The following is a 20782-nucleotide window of genomic DNA, read 5'->3' as shown; positions in this document are numbered from 1 at the left end:
GCTGATAACGCTAACTCTCCCAATATTCGACCCAGGTGAAAAAAGCTTCTGGGGGGTTGTTTGGCTCAAGGTCGTGGTGCAATGGACCCTAGGGTGGAATTACTCCAAACCATCACTTTAATTAAGAGCAAAATTTGGTAATATTGTTCGACATCCCACTCGGAGGCGCTGATCGGCCATTAGGGGGGCGCTATAATGAACGTAGACGCGTTTTGGCAAATAACTCAATGCATTTAAATGGGAAATTTGCAATGGCAATATCTCTGCCGCAGTAAATGCTATCATCACAAAATTTAAGATTATTGTTCGACATGCCACTCTAAGGGCCCTATTTTAACCATCTGAAACGCAAGTATGAAACGCAAAACGCAAGTAGCTTTGTAGGCGGATCTCGGGCGCTGTTGCTATTATACCGGCGGGATAAATGAGTCTTGCACCCGACGCAAATCTTAAATGGGTTGGTCTGAAGTAGCTAGGTGTGGTTTGGCTGGTTCCTGGTCAGTGGCGGAATTGTTTTCTGAAACTGCAAAATAGCAACAAATAACGTATGCGCCGGAACACGCCTCCTCTTTTCACTGAACCGCCCCCGGGAGCGCAAATACATTCCCTAATTTACTGACGTGCGTCTGTGGAGGGAAAAGTCCGCTGTGCGTCGGGTGCAAAATAGGAATGATACATGCCTCAGTGTAGGGCAATTGCGCTGAGTGCAAGATAGGGCCCTAAGGCTCTATACCAGATTTTGTGATGATTGGCCTTTAGGGGGCGCCATAATTGAGGTAGAAGCGCTATAGTCAACATAGACCAGTTTGGGCCCTTTTACTCAATCAATGTTAATGGGATATTTGCAACGGCAACGTACCGCAGACCTCGCCGTTCACACTTCTCAATATTTCCCGACGTTTGCCTCCCCAACGTCACACTTTGGGTCCCGCTTTTGCATGATCCCCGGTTCGTCAGGGGCGACTGACGCCGGGCGGCTTGGACCCCGTCATAACTGCTTGCAGTTCTAGTTAGGGCCCGAGCAGGAACTGCAAGGGACCTATTGTTTTTGTAAGGATTATTATTATTCCAACACGTCACATACATTTTTGAGGGGCTTAGCATGCTGGAAAACTCACAAAAATTGGCAAACATGTCAGACATGGCAAAAAGTTTTATAGTGATTGGGGGCTCTATAGCACCCCCTAACGAGCTTCGGAATTCTGAAAAAAATTAGAAGTTATTATACTAAATTTTGAGGGAACATAGGTCTCATCTTGAAGTCCATGGAGGATTTTTTTGAAATTTTTCCACCTGACAGAAAGTCGTCCATCTTGGTTTTCATGCGATATTTTGCATTTTACGAACAGGTGTTTGAGGACTTTAGGATGCACGAAAACTGTAAAAATGTTGCAGCCATGTTAAAGTACGACATGTGGAAAATGTACTTGTAAATACTTTAACAAACTCCTCCTAGAGATTTTATCCGATTTAAGTCTGTGCCATCTTAAGACCTTAGCTAATTTGGTTAACCGCTAGCTGACAGCTTGATCTAAAATAATGTTAACTCAAACTAAACACTGGATAAAGAAGGCTACAGATGACGTAACAGCTGTTATATATTTTAACTGTTAATTTCAGGTTTTATTTTGAGGGTTTATTAGCTGTTAGCTAAACTAACGTAGCTTCCTCTATTCAGTGGTGCATGGTGGTTTATGGGATGAGTAGTTCCTTCGCTCGATAATGAAAATATGTACATAGTCTTGTACCTTTGACTTTTTGGGGATTTTCTGTTCGTTTTTTCACTCGAAATGATATGTTGTATGCCTATGAGTCACGTCATAGCTGGTTAGCCTAAGGATGGTCTAAAACTCTTTATGTACATATTTGTCCAGACGTCAATGGGAGAAATGAATGGGAAATGTACTTCTGGAACCTAAGGTCTCTTGGAAGAGGGGCGGGACTGTTGAGCTTTATTGTCCAACTGGCTAAAAGTCAAGGTGCTATACTTTAACGAACTCCTTCTAGATATTTCATCAGATCTACTTCAAATTCGGTCTGTTTCATCTAAAGACCTTAACGATGAAAAGTTATTAAAAGAAAAGTTCTTTGTCAAACAGTGTGGGCAGGGCATGGTGGCCATTATGAGCATTTATCGATGAACAAAGAAGTTGTTGTAACTTTAGTGTACATTGTCCAATTTGGCCGAAATTTCTCATGATTAACAAGTGTCCAGGCCTAAGGACATTTATAGGCCCCCGTTCACAGCTAATGAACTGTATGATGTAGAGTCTTGTGTAAGGTGTCATTGAACTCAGCAGGGAGTTCCCTTTCCATTGGTGATGATTTAAAGTGTCTGAGTGCCGCGCAAATGTACGGTCGCAAGGAGCGGTGTCCGCCAGTAACCCTGATGCACACAGAGGTGCGAGGGCCCATCCAGCGCTGCTTGCAGCTTTAATTATATATATTATTCCTGCCTTAGCCAAGAAACTGTTAACTGGTTGCAATTAGTCCAAAACTCTGCAGCCTTCCTCACTTACACCTCATATTGCTCTCACATCACTGCGGTCTGGTCTCTTCACTGACTTCCAATTAAAGGCACACTATGCAAGATTTGTACCTTAATATAAAAGCTTTGAATCATTTTGATGGTAAATGAACTCGTATTAGGGCGAATCATCCCTGATATCGGGCTGATAATTTGGAGACTTGATAGACAAACAGTCCGATGATTTTAGATTAAATACAGCTTCATTCAATTTTGAACAAAGGAGATAACCATGTGTACACACTCCTAAGAGCATGTACCCATAGTGTCTCTACGGACATCAAAATAAGTCCTCCTTTATACGTTTTGGGTCTTCACACATTCCAAGCTATCTATTTTTGTGGGACAATACTACCTCAAAACTACTCCTTATATGGAAAACCCTCATACAAGACCTTAGATAAGATATGAAATACATTTGAAACATGTATGCTAAAACCTATCAATCCCGATAGCAAAGTTTGGGAGGTGGCGCTCCAACAAATCTCACAAGAATCACGAATTACTACTATTGGTTCTGCGACCATCCGTGACTGTGTTTTGATTATCACTGAAACCTGGCTTTACCCGGGGATACCCAATGCTAGCATGCAGCTAGCAGGTCGCACTCTGCTCCGCTGGGACAGGACTGAGGACTCCGCTAAGAGCAGAGGAGGGGGGCTCTGTATGTACTGTTGGGACCAGCAGTTGTGTTAAACCTGATTTTAACCAAAAAGGCCTCTGGAGACAAGATAAAGAGATCTGGGCCTAGGTGGAAAACCCACAGCCCTCGTCAAACTACTACGAGGAGAAAAGTCATAAAAGGGCCGGAGGGAGAGGCTACGGGAAGGTGTTTGCACCTTCAAGAATTTGGAGCCTTCCCATTCGTTTAGAGGGACCCTAAACACCAGTTTGAAGATGATGTGGTCTCATGGATTGTTGATTTTCTTAGCTGTAGAATACATCGAGTCAGAGTTGGTACGTCACTCTCCAATGATATGACTTGCACTGGATCTCCACAGGGATGTGTTTTATCTTCTCTGATGTTCATCCTGTACACAAACTCCTGCACCAGCACTTTTCCTAACAGGCACTTTATTAAGTATGCGGATGATACAACCCTGGTTAGTGTCCTATATGACCAGGAAGAGGAGCACGGGCCAGTTCTTGTCTGATTGGTGTAAGAAGTCAAACCTTATCTTAAATGCCTCCAAAACAAAGGAGATGTGAATTGATTTTAGAAAAGCACAGTCCCCTAAACCCACTCTTATATATGGGGATCCTTTAGATACGGTCACAGAGTACAAGTACTTCGGCATGGTGCTCGACCACAAACTTAAATGGGACATATGGATTGACAAATGAAATACTAAGTCCCAACAAAGAATGTTCTTTTTAAGGAAATTGTTGTTCTTTAATGTCAGTAGCAGTATTCTTCAAACATTTTATTGTGCTTTTGTTGAAAGTGTTCTCTCCTTTGGCATTATCTGTTGGTTTGGCAATGCCACTGAAGCACAGAAAAAGTACATCAGGAAAATAATAACAACATCAAGTAAACTATCAGGTATTCCATTCCCAAGTATGGAAAGTATATATAAAAATAGAACACTAAAAAAGGCAAATAGCATTATGAGTAATCAGAGGCACCCCCTTGCCCCCTCATTTGAACTGCTGCTTTCACGATGACAATACTGTGCTCATCTGTTTACAAAAAACAGATCCAAGTTCTCCTTTGTTCCACAGGCTATCAAACTCCTTAATAAATCTAAAAGTTAATGAAGGTCCTGTACGGTAATAAGGTTTTTATTCATTTATCTATATTATTTTTTTATCATTTATCCAGCTGGTCTGGAACCATACTCAACCCACACACCCCCCTTCCCCCTCCCCATATGCATGTGAGTGCCCTGATCCATGAGTAGTAATGTTTACATGTTCTTTTTTCTTAATGTTGTTAAAGTGCCTTGTGATGTGATTTCTGCTGCAACCTAATTTCCCCATGGGGACAATAAATAAACAAACAATAAACACAGCATGGATCCATGTCTGTTGGCCTGAGCTATAAAACTTCACATCACCCCCCACTTCTCGTCTTTGCCCTGTGACTTCGGTCACTACAGGTTGAAACACAAGCGAACGTTTGCTTTGAAATAGCTCCATTTCCCAAGAAAAGTGGATTTATTTCGGTGATTCTGACGAGCATCTTGGACCCTATGGAAACAAGCGACCAGTGTTTCAAATCTGCAGAAGAGAGAACCATGCTTTTCTCTAGAAGGAAATCGGACTGCTTTTCCCTCCCGAGTCAACTTTGAACGGCTCCACAAACCCTTCCCGGGTGGAGTTGTTTCGTTAACCCATGGCCAAGTGGTTAACCAGTTTCTGTTCTACGTGGAAAATCCACTGGACAAACTTAACACAGTAAGGAAGCTTAAAGTTTCTGGGCAGAGAAATAGTGCAATTTATTAATGTCAGTAAAGCTAATGCTGCCACTTGTTACGACATTAATGTGATTTTTGATTAATACTTGTGCTATTGCTGCACACTTGATTTATTAATCTGATGGTGACCGCTGTATCCCATTATTTTGCTGTGAATGTATCATTTGATCACGATACTGTTGATATATGTTGTTTGACTAATGTAGCCTGGTTTAAAACTGTAAATGCCACTTTCTTTTCTCTGGCTGGGAAGAAGTCAGCTACTGTACTAAATGAGAGGGTGATCATTGTCAGAACCTCAAAAATCAAGACTCAAGGTGCCTATTCTTTATTCCAAGTGTGTTTTCCAGTGTTTGGAATAATGCCGTTTAAAAGAAAGGCGTTAGGTAACGGCGTTATTTTGTCAGTAACGGGGTAATCTAACTAATTACTTTTCCCGTCGTTACAATGCCGTTAACGTTACTGGACGTTAAATGCGGTGCGTTACTATGCATTGATTGAATAAACTGTGTAATCCGAACGCATCCCTTGCTAACAGCTACTGAGGAGGTGGGTTAATAATGAGGTAAGCGTTTATGATTGGCTAAGGCAGAGTCGTGTTTCATGGTAGCCAATCAGAGCCAGTGTTTTTACACACATGCCAGCACACACGCCACACACACAACAGCTAAACAGATTAGGCAGAGATGGCGAGTCAGGAGCAATCCGATGAAAAGTTGGCATTTTCAAGGTGGAGATATGCACTACTTCAAATTAATTGTGGTCAAAGGCAAGAACGTGCATGTGTACATTATGTTCAGGAGCGAAGACTTTGTCAACATCCGTTATAAGCAACTCTAATTTAATGAAGCATCTCACAACGACACACGCATCTACAAAGCTAGTGGCCAAAACCAGCGATACCTCCACCACAGATGATAGATCGCCATCCACTAGCAAGGACTCGGAGCAAAGTCCTCCAAGCAGCAAAAGCTAGATCTTTCTGCCTCACAACAAAAACCTATGACACAGGCTGAAGTCAACCGTATGACAGGCAGGTGTTAAAAGTATATGTGTTATATAAGTTTATATGGTGTAACTGTTTATTTTTCTTATAAAGATAATACTTGAAGTGCAGGATAAATCTCTTGCTGTCTGTCGACGTGCAATAAATATCGAAAGTTATGTACGTTAAACACCTGTCTGTTCTACTCATTTCAACTGACTTGTGAAAACTGCTTAAAAAAAATCCAAATTCTTTGACATATAGCAACTTTTTTTTTTTTTTTAAGTAACGCAAATAGTTACCCTCCCTGGTAACGAGTTACTTTTATTATAGAGTAATTCAGTTACTAACTCAGTTACTTTTTTGAACAAGTAGTGAGTAACTATAACTAATTACTTTTTTAAAGTAACGTTCCCAACACTGGTGTTTTCCCTCCATTTCTCTCTCTCTCTCTCCCTCTCTACACACACACTCACACACACACACACAGACACGAGCATCGAATAGCTACACAGCTAGCATATAGCAAAGTAGGTAGTGTGTTCCTTTGTTCTGTAAGACGTTAGCCTGAAAGCTAACCAGCTAGCCCTAGCTACCCGGCGCTAAACCTAGCACCACTACCGCCCTCGTGAGGCTAAATAGTTTTGTGCAGCTCACAGGAGTAGCCATTTTTGTAGTCTTTGGGCTAGACTACATCTCATCACCACCCCCCCTCAAGACATGTCTTGTTTGCTTTTTATTGTAGTTTAAAAAAGGTATATTGGTTTTAATTGATCGAAGGATTATTGAGTGGCCATTGATAATTTTGAAGTTAATAAATTCTACTATATTTTAAATTGCAGTTGTCTGTGTGTACTTATTATAATAATTGCTGGTTGAATTGCTGCTCGAATTGATCCTTCCTTTTCTGTTCCTTTAAAGAATACCAGATAGACTAACCAAGTTAAGATCTGTATTTTAAAGGGAACACCACCTAAATGAGACTGTTTCACAGTTTGATTATTGGTCCCTGAGTTCCAGGGTGGTGCCCCGTTTTGATTGTTATTTTGGTGGAGATATGAATACACATATTCATAACTTTATTAATATTGATAAAACATCTTTGATAATTTGCCAATAATTGAATCTGTACCCTACCGATACCCAACGTGCATGAGAACTGGTGTAATAACGGGACAATTATAGATAATCACTGTTCCCCTGACCTACATGTCTGTAAGATACCAGCCTTTTTTTATACCGAGAGAGCTAACAGTAGTGATCGTCACGGCTGTGTATATTCCACCCGACGCCAATGTAAAGGAGCTCTCTCTCCTGCTGAACACCATATCGAACAGTAGCAGTATGGAGTTATATTCCTATCTTTATTCAAGAGCGCAATATTTCAATTTGAGAGCATTTCTCACTGATATTACGTTCAGATTTTGTAATAATTTCCCTCAAAACCTTGCTCTCACACTCAAATGGTCATGCTCGGGCTTGGATTTTCTCTGCTTGTGCTCAAACTTTGTGCTCGGACTCAGATATGTTGTTCTGTGGACAGATTTCCTGCTCTCAGCTTTGAACCTTCTCCTCGCACTCAGCCTGATTCTGCACGCTTGCAAATCTGCTGCTCTCGGATCTCTCCTGCGCGCTTGGATTTTTCTGTGTTACAACACTATCAAAATTCCACAACCAATAGAATGCCAGGTGTAGTGTTGACCAATGAAATGATCCCTGCCCCGTTGAGGGTGCGTTCGTTTTATGGGAGAACATCCGTTGCGGCTGGCTCCTCTGTAACCATGGGTCTGTAACCCAAGTTTATTTAACAACGCCGTCCATCGCTTTATTATTAGTATATGTCAATAATGTGCACAGAATGGTCGACGGTCTTTCACCTGCACCCATCAGGAAACGGGAGAAAGCTTTGAAGTGGGACATATCAAGTTACGTAACTACACAACTATGAGGGTGAGTAACATAAATTAAGCACATAGCATATGGCGCTAGCCTAGCTTGATGTCTGTAAACAAATAGCTTTTCTTTAAATCAGTAGTTTAGCTAGCTAGATTGAACGACATATGACGGACAGTATGTGTGTATTTACAACTGGTATTTAATGACCCCACATTGTAATTTGTCCTCGTTTGGTTAACCATCTTCCTGGGGATTTGGCTAATTTCAGACATGTTAGAGGCAATTGTAAAACCTAAACTGTAATATAACTGAAAAACAAAAGAAACTGGATTGTTTGTATCAGTTTTTACATCACTGTTGCATATTTTTCAGATGTTCTAAATTCTTTATTAATTATTTTAACAATAAAATTCATATATATATATATATATATATATATATATATATATATATATCTGTATAGAAAGTTGTAAGTACAATTCCACTCCTATAATAAAACACTATTTAAAATAGCAGTTATTTATTTTTACCCTTATGAAATCAATACAAAGCAAATTGAACAGAAAAAAAACAAGTATTTTGTTTCAGTTTCCCTTCTTCCAGGTGGGGCTGAAGTACCCCTGTTGAGCTGCACCGTGTGCATGGACCAGTGTTGTACAACCACACTACTGTGTTGTTCCAGTCAGTACATTACTCCAAACGCAAAATCCCATCGGTTCCCCCTGTACTCACCTGTGTGCAGAGGGCAGGCATTAGTGGCACAAACCAAGTACGTTGGCAAGTCTGATAATAATTTAATTGTAAAATCATGTTACATACACTTATTTCTTTCTTGCTTAAATTCACAGGGTGCACAACAAGGCCCAGGAGAGACAATTACTGTGATGTCCACACATCCAAAGAAGAGAAGGTAAGGTAAGTAATAATAGTAATGATGTTAAAGAAAGCTATGTACACCTAATACCTTATGTGTTGATGTCTATGAATTTGTTTTAAATAGGAGCACACTATACAAAGACAACAGTGGAGAGTTGCTGGATCGGTCTGTCCTCAAAGTGCCAGAGATCTACAAGGACTTCACCCGTTTCTGCACCATCACCTGCATAATCCAAGTGATAAAAGAGAGAACAAACTATTTTGTTCTCTGCTTACATGAATAGGTGCCTGTAATGTCTGCACACATAAACAATCAATTAATAAATGTTAAGTATCACTGATATTTCTTAAATCATTGTGGTTTTTCAGAGCAATAAGATTATTAAAGCCATGTTCATACTTGCAACAAATTAAAACTCTTATCAAGGCAAATAGGTTTTTCATTTTCTGTAATCTAAATCTAAAAACAGTATAATTAAATTTACCAGAGTGGACACTTGCAGGTTGTTCAACAGCTTTAATTTACCTTGTCAAAACAATAAGTAATTCATAACCAACTGCACAATATTTGACACAAAACCTAAAAAGCATATGGTTCATACTCCTGTGAAGCAGTACACTTTGCCTGTAGGATTTACTGTAGCAGGAACATTGATATTGGCAAACTGATGACCAAGGTACAGGTGAGTTTGTGAGCAGGGTTATGATATGAACTAAAATAAAGATAAGATAAGCCTAGTGTTCACAAGAGGGATAATTCAGGTATTGCAACACAAGTTATAGAATAATTGAATTAAATAGGAGGTATATATAACTAGTAGAAAATAAATTAACTAAACAAGAGCAATTAGGCAAAGTTATGAGGTAGTAGCAAGCTAAAGTGACGAATAATCAATAGCAGTGAGTCACATCAACAGTGTACACCAGAATAATATATACTGTGATTAAGTAATGATACTTAGTGTTGTCTGTAGACAACTATAGTCTGTAGGCTGATATAACAAAACAGAAAAATAATATAGTGTACGATGCAGTATGGAGAACAACCGAGTCCCATATGACCCCAAGAGACTTTAATTGCAGCTGTTGATGTTGCAGATGGTTGTAGTCTGTAGCCAGTCATACAGTAGGTAGATCTGGAGCAGCAGGGTGACTTCTAGCTTTCATGGGCTGGTGATAAGACTCTGCTGCTATGATGCAGCATTGGTCGAGCCCTTCGTTCTCAACTGGAAGAAAAGAAAAGAAAAGAAAATGCTTGTTTTTTCTGTTCAGTTTGCTTTGTATTCATTAAAAAAAACTGCTATTTAAGGAGCAAATTATTCTAGATCTGTTTTTATTATAGTGATAACATTGTACTTAACATTACAACGTTTTATACAGACTGATATGAATCCATCATTTTCAAACTAATGTTATATGAAGAAATGAAGACTAAATTCTGATGAACACACAACAGTGATGCAAAAACGAACACAAACAATCCAGTTTCTGGTGTTCTTTCAGTTATATTACAGTTTAGGTTTTACTATTGGCTCTAACATTAAATTAGCAAAATCTCCAGGAAGGAGAGGTTAACCAAACGAGGAAAAATACACATACTGTCGGTCATATGTTGTTCAATCTAGCTAAACTATGAGTTAACCAAACGAGGACAAATTACAAAGTGGGGTCATTAAATACCAGTTGTAAATACACACATACTGTCCGTCATACAGTATGTCGTTCAATCTATCTAGCTAGCTAAACTACCGATATAAAGAAAAGCTATTTGTTTACAGACATCAAGCTAGGCTAGCGCCATATGCTATGTGCTTAATTTATGTTACTCACCCTCATAGTTGTGTAGCTACGTAACTCGATATGTCCCACTTCAAAGCTTTCTCCCGTTCCTGATGGGTGCAGGTGAAAGACCGTCGACCATTCTGTGCACATTATTGACATATACTAATAATAAAGCGATGGACGGCGGGGTTAAATAAACTTGGGTTACAGACCCATGGTTACAGAGGAGCCAGTTGCAACGGATGTTCTCACATAAAACGAATGCACCCTCAACGTGGTCAACACTACACCTGGCATTCTATTGGTTGTGGAATTTTGATAGTGTTGTAACACAGAAAAATCCAAGCGCGCAGGAGAGATCCGAGAGCAGCAGATTTGCAAGCGCGCAGAATCAGGCTGAGTGCGAGGAGAAGGTTCAAAGCTGAGAGCAGGAAATCTGTCCACAGAACAACATATCTGAGTCCGAGCACAAAGTTAGAGCACAAGCAGAGAAAATCAAAGCGCGAGCATGACCATTTGAGTGTGAGAGCAAGGTTTTGAGGGAAATTATTACAAAATCTGAATGTAATATCAGTGAGAAATGCTCTCAAATTGAAAGAATACGCTCTTGAATAAAGATAGGAATATAACTCCATATAGCAGGCCCACCCCAACGGTGTTCACATAATCGCAGGAGACTTTAATAAAGCCTACTTGAAGACTGTACTCCCAACATTTTATTAACATGTCAAATAAACTTTCTATGTTGTATGTCAGTTTTTACGAAGTTGTTGACTCATCCATTGTTGATAATAAGACCGTGACTGCACAGACGGCTCTGCGTGAGTGGTATTTACGTCAGTAACGTTAAACACAAGTACTCCACAGCGACTCTAGGGGTAGCTGTTTGGCAAAAATGGAAACTGCATAGTATGCCTTTAAATTTAGGATTCAATACTAGATCTTCCTCCTCATATATAAGGCTTTGAGTGGTCTGGCTCCTGACGTTTAGTGAACTACTAGTCTGGCAAAGGCCAGAACATCCACCACGGTGCTGCAAAGGAAGGTCTGGCTAGTCCTAGTCTCGCTTTGCCAGACCCTTCTCCAAAGTGCGCTGGAGGAGGGTCTGGCTACTCAACATAGCATTCGGTGATGGGAGGAAAACATGCTCTGGTTTATTGGCATTTCTTTAAACCAATCACAATTGTCTTGGGCAGTGCTAAGCACCGGGAAAAGCTGCGGTGCCGCTGAAACTTATTTTGGTGGAACGTGTACATTCAAAAGTTGTTTTAGTTGTGCAACTTAAAACATTTTTGGACAGATAGTCTAGCTAGCTGTCTGGATATACCCTGCAGATATCTGAGGAGCAGTTAACCATAGTCCTCATAAATCCACCGGAGGTTAGAAGAAAACACAAAGAAAGAGGAAGGTAAAGGACATCCAGCCAAAATGAGTGACATCTGGACGAATTTCCGGCAGCAACAGAGCAGTCCTGGATGTGGAACGTCGTGTATATAGACTTGTGAACTACTAATGCTGTATTCCTCTGCTATGCCCCTCAGGTCAAAACTCTCCCTCGTGTTTTAGGTCTCAGTTGAAGTTCGAAATGTTTCTGTGTTTGAGCCATGTGCTCTATTTTGAGTAGTGATGCCTCTAGTTGTTCTGTTGTAATGTTTGTGTTGTACTCATCTTTTGTTCAAATTGTTATCTTTTGGAAAACACTTTGTAACCTATGTTTTAAAAGGTGCTATAGAAATAAAACTTGACTTACTTACTTTACTACATGGGCTTTTAAGGAATATTGCTTGGAAGTAAACTCAAGGACTACAGAATGTCACAACCCTTTAGGTTTACCCCTCCTGATCTGTCTCTACAGCTCTGGCCCAAAATGGGTTTCTACAAACCCTGCAGGTCTCCTCCAAGTCCAAACGTTGGTGACGCCAAAGGTGCCGACCTGTGCTCCTGTGCACAGGTGTGGGACTCACTGCCAGACAGTTAGACTCACCGAGGTGCCTGGTGTTTGTTTCTGTTCTCTGCTGGTAATCTAATGTGGTGGAACATGAACACACACACACATACACACACAAACCTGAAGGTTAGTTTTCCCTTTTTAAAAATGTTTTCATGTTTTGAAAAAACTAAACAAAATATATGAACTGTCCATATTCAGTAAGTCCAGCAGAAGAACCAGATGTGCTACTAGTTTTTGGCATTTTTGCCATAGATACATTTTTTATTATTTTTTTAGCACCATTGACTAAGGTCAAAGCTGTCTCTGGTAAGAAAAGATCTCCACGGAGAAATGCCACACTGGTAGAAAATAAAAAGAGTGTCGAAAAGCTGAACGCAGGTGGCGAAAAACTAATCTCCAGGTCCATTGTGACACCTATAAAGTTCAGTTCAGTTTTATTTATATAGCACATTTAAACAAACAAGCGCAACCCAATTACAACTTTATAGGCCGATTACAATTTCCAATTTTCATTGAGTTAGGCCAGCCGATAACAATTAGAGCCGATTCCAATTTCATTTTTTCTAACCACTTTACAGCACACAAATATTTATTTTCTATCTTTTCTTTAATAGAACATTTTGCACAGAACGTAGAACATAGAATTTTTTGAACAGATAATGGATCACTATAAAATAGAACTATATAAATTACTCCTGGTGTGGGAAATTCACACATATCTAAAGTGCAATGTTAGAACCATTTCCTTCTTTTCACATCCAATATCCAACAAAAAAAAAAGTGATTTTGGTTTTTGGTGTCGTCCCTCCACGCCCTAGTATCCACTCGCGACACAGGGGAAAAGTTGTGAGATAGGAAAAAGAGACTGTGCTGTTGCATCCGTGTGTGTGTGTGTGTGTGCGTCCATGAGAACTGTAACTCGTATAACTTATGTTGTCAGTTAATTGTAGCATTGACCAGCATGATATATATATATATATATATATCTGACCTGCCAGTCGCCGGTCATGGCCGAGTACGTGAAATCCGGCCAATTCCGGTCACCGGCCGGTCTGTTGTGCATCTTTAGCATGTATGACTCTTTCGAAGTCATTGCGCAGCAGGTAGGGCTTAGCCTTAGCCAAAAGTCTCAGCTGGAAACTGGTTTTAACAACAGAAATAAAAAAAATTCTGATCCAACCATATTTTGAAATCTCTCAGGCAGTTAAGCAAAGGCTGGATAGTGTCGTTATCATTGTTTTTTTTACAGACAAATAGATTTGTACATCATCTGCAAAACAATGTTATGTTTTTTTTAAAATGGACCCCAAGGGCAGCATGTACAGAGAAAATAGCATGGGTCCCAAAATGGAGCCTTGGGGGACCCCACACGAAAGAGGGGCAGCAGATGAAGAGCAATTACCAAGGTGGACAGGAAAACTCCTATCTGTCAAGTAAGATTCAAACCATTTGCAGCTATGCCCGTAATGCCAACACTTTGTTTGAATCGGGATAAAAGGATAGAGTGGTTGACAGTGTCAAAGGCAGCAGTCAAATCTAATAGCACTAAAACAGCAGATTTTCCTGAGTCAACCGCTAAGAGAAGGTCGTTATAGACTCTTAGAAAGTTTTAGTACTGTGGCGGGGCTTAAAACCAGACTGGAACTTTTCATAAATACTAAAGTCCTCTAAAAAAGATTGAAGTTGATTAAAAACAACCTTCTCCAAGACTTTTGAAAGAAAGGGAAGCTTAGAAATAGGTCTAAAATTTGAAAAAACTGAAGGATCCAGATTCTTCTTTTTAAAATGTGGTTGCGCAACAGCATGTTTAAAAGCAGCTGGAACACACCCTGAGCTGAGAGATGTATTAACCAGGGATAAAATACTGGACTCTACAGTGTTAAAAACATCTTTGAGTAAGCGTACAGGATTACTGTCCAGCAGGCAGTTTGCAGGACAAAGCTGCTTGACTATGTCAGAGAGAATAGCTGGACGACAGCTGGGCATAAAGGGGGAACAGAGGGGTCACTGGTAAAAACAGTGGCTGAAAAGCTCAGACTAGCAATTTTATCAATTAAGTGTTTCAGGAAGTTTTCACACAACAATGTGGATGGCATGGCAGTCAGTTTCACAAGGGTTAATAAGAGAGTTAAACACTTTAAAAAGAACCTGAGGCCTCTGGGTGTTATTAGCAACCATGTGATATAAAAAATGAGTTTTGGCAGATTTAACTGCTCCTTGGTAATTCTGTCCTTTTTGAAATCTGACTTGGAGTTTGTCCTTTTTCCACTTTCTCTCAGTTTTTCCGCAGGCACGTCTGAGAGAGCGGGTATTGTCATTCGGCCACGGTTCCGAAAGTGCTTTACTGCGTTTCTCCCTCAGTGGAGGAACAGAGTCCAATATCTCAGTACAAGTACAGTCAAAGAGGTTGGTGAGTTCCTCAACATTAAGATTACAATCTTTGAGACTGTACAACACTGAGTCTTTAAAAGCAGCAGAAAACTGTGAGGCAGTTAGAGGGTTAATTGCACGCACACAGCATGCGGGAGCAGCAGTAGAAACGTCCGTGCAGGTGACATTCACAGTAAATAAGACGTGTCGCATATTTCACTAATGGCAACACTAAAACCATATGACAGCACGAGGTCCAAAGTATGTCCTTTATCGTGTTGGGCCAGTGACAGACTGCGTGAGATTAAAAGAGTCAATAAGACTGAGATAAGATTGGAAAAAGGGAAAAGCTGCGGCTCAGAGAGCAAGGGAAAAACTCTGGGAGTTCCAGAGGGTACGCACTGAGCGAATATGAACGGGGATTTAAACTACATAATTTGGTATGACTATTAAAATTCAGAGACTCTATGACTAAATTATTAATATAGTTTTGCATTTTGGCATTGTATTGATCACTATATGCCTGGGAGAGGCTGTTTCTTTGGTTAGATGGGATACGTTGGACTCATAGGATGGCAGAGTTATTGTTTTCTGACTCATCGGCCACCCTTAACGCTGGGCCCTCTCCCAATGAGAGGCTTCACCCTCGACCACCAACGGGGTCAAAGTTGAGGAGGAGCAAGAGCCTTCTCCTCGTTTGGAGGTTTGTTCACGTTTGTGTTTCATAATTGCTGTTTTTATTAAGATTTTGTTTCTGGGGCCTACTAGCTTATTTATTATTTGGAATATGTATGATAGGCTCACATAACCTGAGAATTGCTTCCTTAAATGTGAATGGCCTGAGTAATCCAGTCAAGAAAAGTAAAGTGCTCACAAAAATGAAAAAAGATAAGAAACAAGTTATATTTCTACAAGAGACACACATGTCGAAACAAGAGCATGAAAAGCTGAAAAAGTTTGGGTACCTTAACTCCTTTTTCAGTTCTTGTAAAAATAGTCGACAAAGAGGATTGGCTACACTGATTTCCAACTCTCTTAATTTTGAGCTAATTAAGGAAAAGGGAGACAAAGAGGGCAGATATATAATTATCCAAGGAAGGATAGATAACGTTCTGGTCACATTTGCTAACATATACGCTCCACCTGAGACTGATAGAGAATTCTTAAAATTTCTATTTGATACAAGAATTTCTGAAAGTGAAGGAATTTTAGTCTGTGCTGGAGATTGGAACACAATTCTAAACTACTCTCTTGATACAACAAGTACAAAAAGACATAAATCCCGTAGGTCAAAAGACCTTAATATGTTACTTAAAGAGATAGGTATGTACAATGTTTGGAGGAATCTCCATGCGGTAGAAAAATACTTTACTCACTATTCAGCTACTCATCAGGTGCACTCCAGAATATATTATTTCCTAATGAACATTATAGATAGACACAGGGTGAAGGAGTGCTCAATAGGAACAGCAGATGTATCAGATCACAATGCAATTTATTTAACGATACATCTACATAAAAGACTAAAAAGTACATTATGGAGACTAAATATCAGTATTTAAAATAATGAGACTGTTGTAAAGGAGATTAAGAAATAAATTAGTGATTGTATAAAAGATAACAAGAATGGCCAAGTAGACCCTACCATCGTATGGGACACGGTTAAAGCAATAATGAGAGGGAGACTGATCTCAAGAATGGTATACTTAAAGAAGATGAAGAGGGCAAAGTACGATGAATTAGAGAAAAGATTGAGAAAACTAGAGAAACAACAACAAAAGGATGGGGACAAGGGATTGACAAACCAGATTAAAGAACTAAAAGGCCCGAAAGCAGCAAAAGTGTTAGCAAGATGTCTCAGGACACAGCAAAACAAACTCAATATATAAGATCAGAAACCCTCTGACTAATAAAATAGTTTACGAACCCAAAGAAATTCATAAAATCTTCAAAGATTATTACAAAACCTTGTACTCACAGCCTAGGATTGTCAATGAAGATAATATTAAACAATACTTGTTTCCATAGGAAAAATACAAAATGAAGAATTAACCACCCCCATCACAACACAAGAATTGGCCCCACCATCATGGAAAGAGGCCGTAATATCAGTCATCCCGAAAGAAGGTAAAAATAAAAAATGTTGTGATTCTTAGTGTCCGATTTCAATATTGAACGTAGATTATAAATTGTTTACTTCTATAATCTCAAGAAGAACACTTTCTGCCCTATCTAATAAATGAAGATCAGACAGGATTTATAAAAGGTCGACAAAAACACAGGATAACATCAGACGAACCCTACACATTAAAGAACAGGCCAATAAACAACATCTAAGTCTCTGGTCAGTCTTGACATGGAAAAGGCGTTTGACAGAGTTAGCTGGCCTTTCCTGTATAGTGCTCGGGAGGCTGGGCTTTAATAAACAATTTGTTAGGTGTATACAATGTAAACAAAGACTAAAGATCAGTGGCCATCTGACAAGCAGTTTTAAGTTGTTTAGAGGCACTCGCCAAGGCTGTTGCCTTAGCCCCTCCCTTTTTGCAATTATTCATAGAGCCCTTAGCCCAAGCTATCAGGCAAAACAAAGAGTTGAAAGGAATCAATATAGCAAATAATGAACATATTAATAGGACTTTTCGCGGATGATATTATTACTTATCTTCAAAATCCTAACTCAACACTTACTAAATTTATGGCAATTCTAGATGTCTGATGTCGCGTTATAAAGTGAATAGCACAAAAACACAGGTTCTCTCTCTTAACTACATACCAAGTGAGGCAATCAGGCAGAAATATAAATTGAAGTGGGAAGCAAAATCAATAAAATACCTGGGAGAGCTAATCACGCAGGAACTGAACGAACTATATGAAACAAACTACAGCATAATAAATAATAGGATACAGAAAGATATAACAAAATGGTCAGTACTAGTATTGGACTTTAGTTCAAGAATTGAGGTGGTGAAAATTAATGTACTACCAAGGTTGCTATACCTCTTCTTATCACTACCAGTCAGAATCCCAGATTCTCAGTTTAGCTTGGGATAAACAGATATCCCGGGTTTAGACCAAAGGTAAAATTTCAGACACTCCAAATTGACAAGGAAAACGGAGGCTTATCACTGCCTAATCTCAAAGAATATTATTATGCCGCCCAAATGAGGTACATTGTCTATTGGTGCTCCCCGGAGTATAAAGCTAGATGGAAAGTCATTGAGCTAAACCAGGGTCAATCTCAACCTCAGGCCAGGCTAGCTGGAAAAGAATATACAAACCAAAAGGGATAAAATTCCATTCCACTATAGAAGAAACTATGGCATGAGATTGTCAGGAAAAAAATTGGAAGGAGACAGTAAACTTACATTTGTAAGGTGGAGAGAAAAAGGAATAACAGCTGAATATACACTAATATAGGGAAAACATTTAAAACCTTTGGAAAACTTAAAGGAGAATTTAATTTAGAAAATGGGGATTTGTTCACATATTTACAGCTAAGACATTTCTTTGATACAGAAATTAAAAAAAGAATTTCCGCAGAAGGTAATGAAGTGATTGAAGTGTTGACAGGTGCTTACAAACAAACCCCCTCAAAGATTGTTTCTAAATTGTACCGAAGCTTTCAAAAATGAAATGGAAGAAATTCACTTGATGTAAAATCGAAATGGGAACCAGAATTGAACATTAAAATGTCGAAGAGTGATTGGCATTCAATGTGTAGAATGCAGCAAACTTCCACTAACTCTAAAAGATGGAGGAAATTAGGATGGAAGAATTTAATCCGCTTTTTTATTACACCCCACATAAAAAATAAACAATTGGGTAAACAGCAGCCATGCTGGAGACAGTGTGGGCAGATGAATGCCAATCACTCACATATCTTTTGGTCATGTATTAAAAGACAAACATTGTGGGACAGGGTTATTCAGATTATTGAGAAGATTTTATGCTACGAGATTCCCAGGGATCCACAGATTCCTTGGATTGATACCCAATGATGTTATTCAAAAGAAGGACATCTATCTATTCAAAATCTTGATAATTGCATGTAAAAAGGCTATCACAAGGAGCTGATTGAAATGTGACCCTCCAAGTCCAGGACAATGGCTGGACATTGTTGAGGAAATATACTCCATGGAGAAACTGACTCATTATCTAAGGACTAAAGCAGGAACCCATGATCAATGTTGGAGAAAATGGACTGACTACAAGAGATAAGATGGAGTCGTGCTCTCAGCTGGTCTGAGAAGAATGGATCAAAGGTCCATTGTGTGTGTGTGTGTGTGTGTGTGTGTGTGCCCCCTTCCTTTATATTAAATCTGTAATTTTATTTATTTATTTATTTTTGTTTCCCCTTTGTTTTGTTATGGAGTTTGTACAATGTAATAGCTTCTGTAAAATAAAAAGTAAAAAAAAAGCCAAAAAAATAAAGGAGTCAATAAGATTAAGAAAATCCTTAGACATAGGTCTATATTAAATCACGGGGAAAAAAACGATTAAAGAGCAATCATATTTTAATGCAATCCCAGCCACAAAGTCTCCTGGATAAAATCCTTATTAAACTTTGGAGGATGATAAACTACCACACATAACACAGTCTGCAGCTCAAAGCTGGAGCAGCTGTCAAATCTCCCGACACTGAAAGGCACACTTAAACACAGCAGCTAACCCTCCACCTCTACTGGTGGTCCAAGGGGAGCAGAGGAAGCCACATCGGGGAGGAAGAAGTTTGGAGAAAAGCGTGAACTCGTCCTCATGAAGCCAGGTTTCTGTCAAGAACATAAAATCCAACTCACGTGAAGTGGAGAAGTAATTTAGGAGAAAATAAAGAGAGACTTCACATTTATAATTTGGAACTGAGGAATGCAAGGCGGTCCTTCTTTGATATTATCGCCAGAAACAATACTAATTCACATGCTTTCTTTGCTACTGTTGATAGGTTAACAAACCCTCCAGTACCAGTAACATCTGAACTTTTATCAAACCTTCCATTTTTAAGTAAAATCTTTGAAAAAGTGTTTTTTCCAACAACTCAACCTTTTCTTGTCACCAAACAACAGTTTTGATGCCTTCCAGTCTGGTTTTTGACCACAACATAGCACTGACACGGCACTTGTTAAAGTATTTAATGACATCCACTTAAACACAGATAGTGGCAAAACTCCAGTCTTAGTATTACTTGATCTCAGCGCTGCATTTGACACGGTCAACCATGACATATTACTAGAGCGATTGGAAAACTGGGTTGGACATTCTGGCACAGTACTAAACTAGTTTGAATCATACTTAAAGAATAGGGACTACTTTGCAGTGGCAGCTGCTGATCTTTCAAAGAGGGGAAGCTCATTTTCGGCCTACATCATAAAAACTGTCCATTTATTTATAATATAATAATAATAATAATAATAATAATAATATAATATAATATAATAATAATAATATCATTATTATAATAATAATTTATAATATCCGTGAGATGGTTTCATCAAGAGGATGGCCAGCAGTACATTTGTCACGGCACGTCAGCCAGCTAACTTTGTCATACCAGGAGAGCTGAAAAGACCTGTTACTTTGCCCTATCTTTCACATTAAATCAATCTTAGGTGTTGATCTGCCCTGCTGTTTAAGTCTAAGTTTCTCCTCGTAAGGAAGACTTTCAAATGGCATTGCCAAAATCAGGTCGACAATATTAGCATTGTCTGCCATCCTGTGCAGCTTGCTAGCTGGCTAGTTCACCCCTACAACATTAACCTAGCCTACTGTATGTATGAATGAATGAATGAACTAACAAACAAACAATCCAACAAAACGATATTAAACTTGAAGGAAGAAATGTGGGAATTAGGTTCAACTGAAACAAGGAATGTGGTGTATAATTGTATAAAATATTATGAAAATTGGCTAGCAATTTTGCCAAGCAAATACCAAGAAATAGGTTGCAGCAGTTCGTCTTTCGACTACACTTGCAAAATCCGCAA

General features: G+C 39.2%; 1 long non-coding RNA gene across 2 annotated transcripts; it reads left to right on the top strand.

Annotated features, from left to right (window-relative positions):
* The first annotated feature begins 8559 nt into the window (after positions 1-8559).
* LOC114558102 (uncharacterized) lies at positions 8560-8862 on the top strand. Of its 2 annotated transcripts, none has more exons than XR_003692908.1 (3): positions 8560-8594; positions 8674-8735; positions 8826-8862. It is a non-coding gene; the product is annotated as an uncharacterized LOC114558102 (long non-coding RNA). The 2 variants fall into 2 exon arrangements; XR_003692909.1 differs by having other exon boundaries at positions 8674-8740.
* The last annotated feature ends 11920 nt before the right edge of the window (positions 8863-20782 follow it).

This window comes from Perca flavescens, chromosome 7, assembly GCF_004354835.1.
Source record: "Perca flavescens isolate YP-PL-M2 chromosome 7, PFLA_1.0, whole genome shotgun sequence".
Lineage (NCBI taxonomy): Eukaryota > Metazoa > Chordata > Actinopteri > Perciformes > Percidae > Perca > Perca flavescens.
Note: the sequence above shows the minus strand (reverse complement) of the source record. Positions and strands in the feature narration are given on the sequence as shown.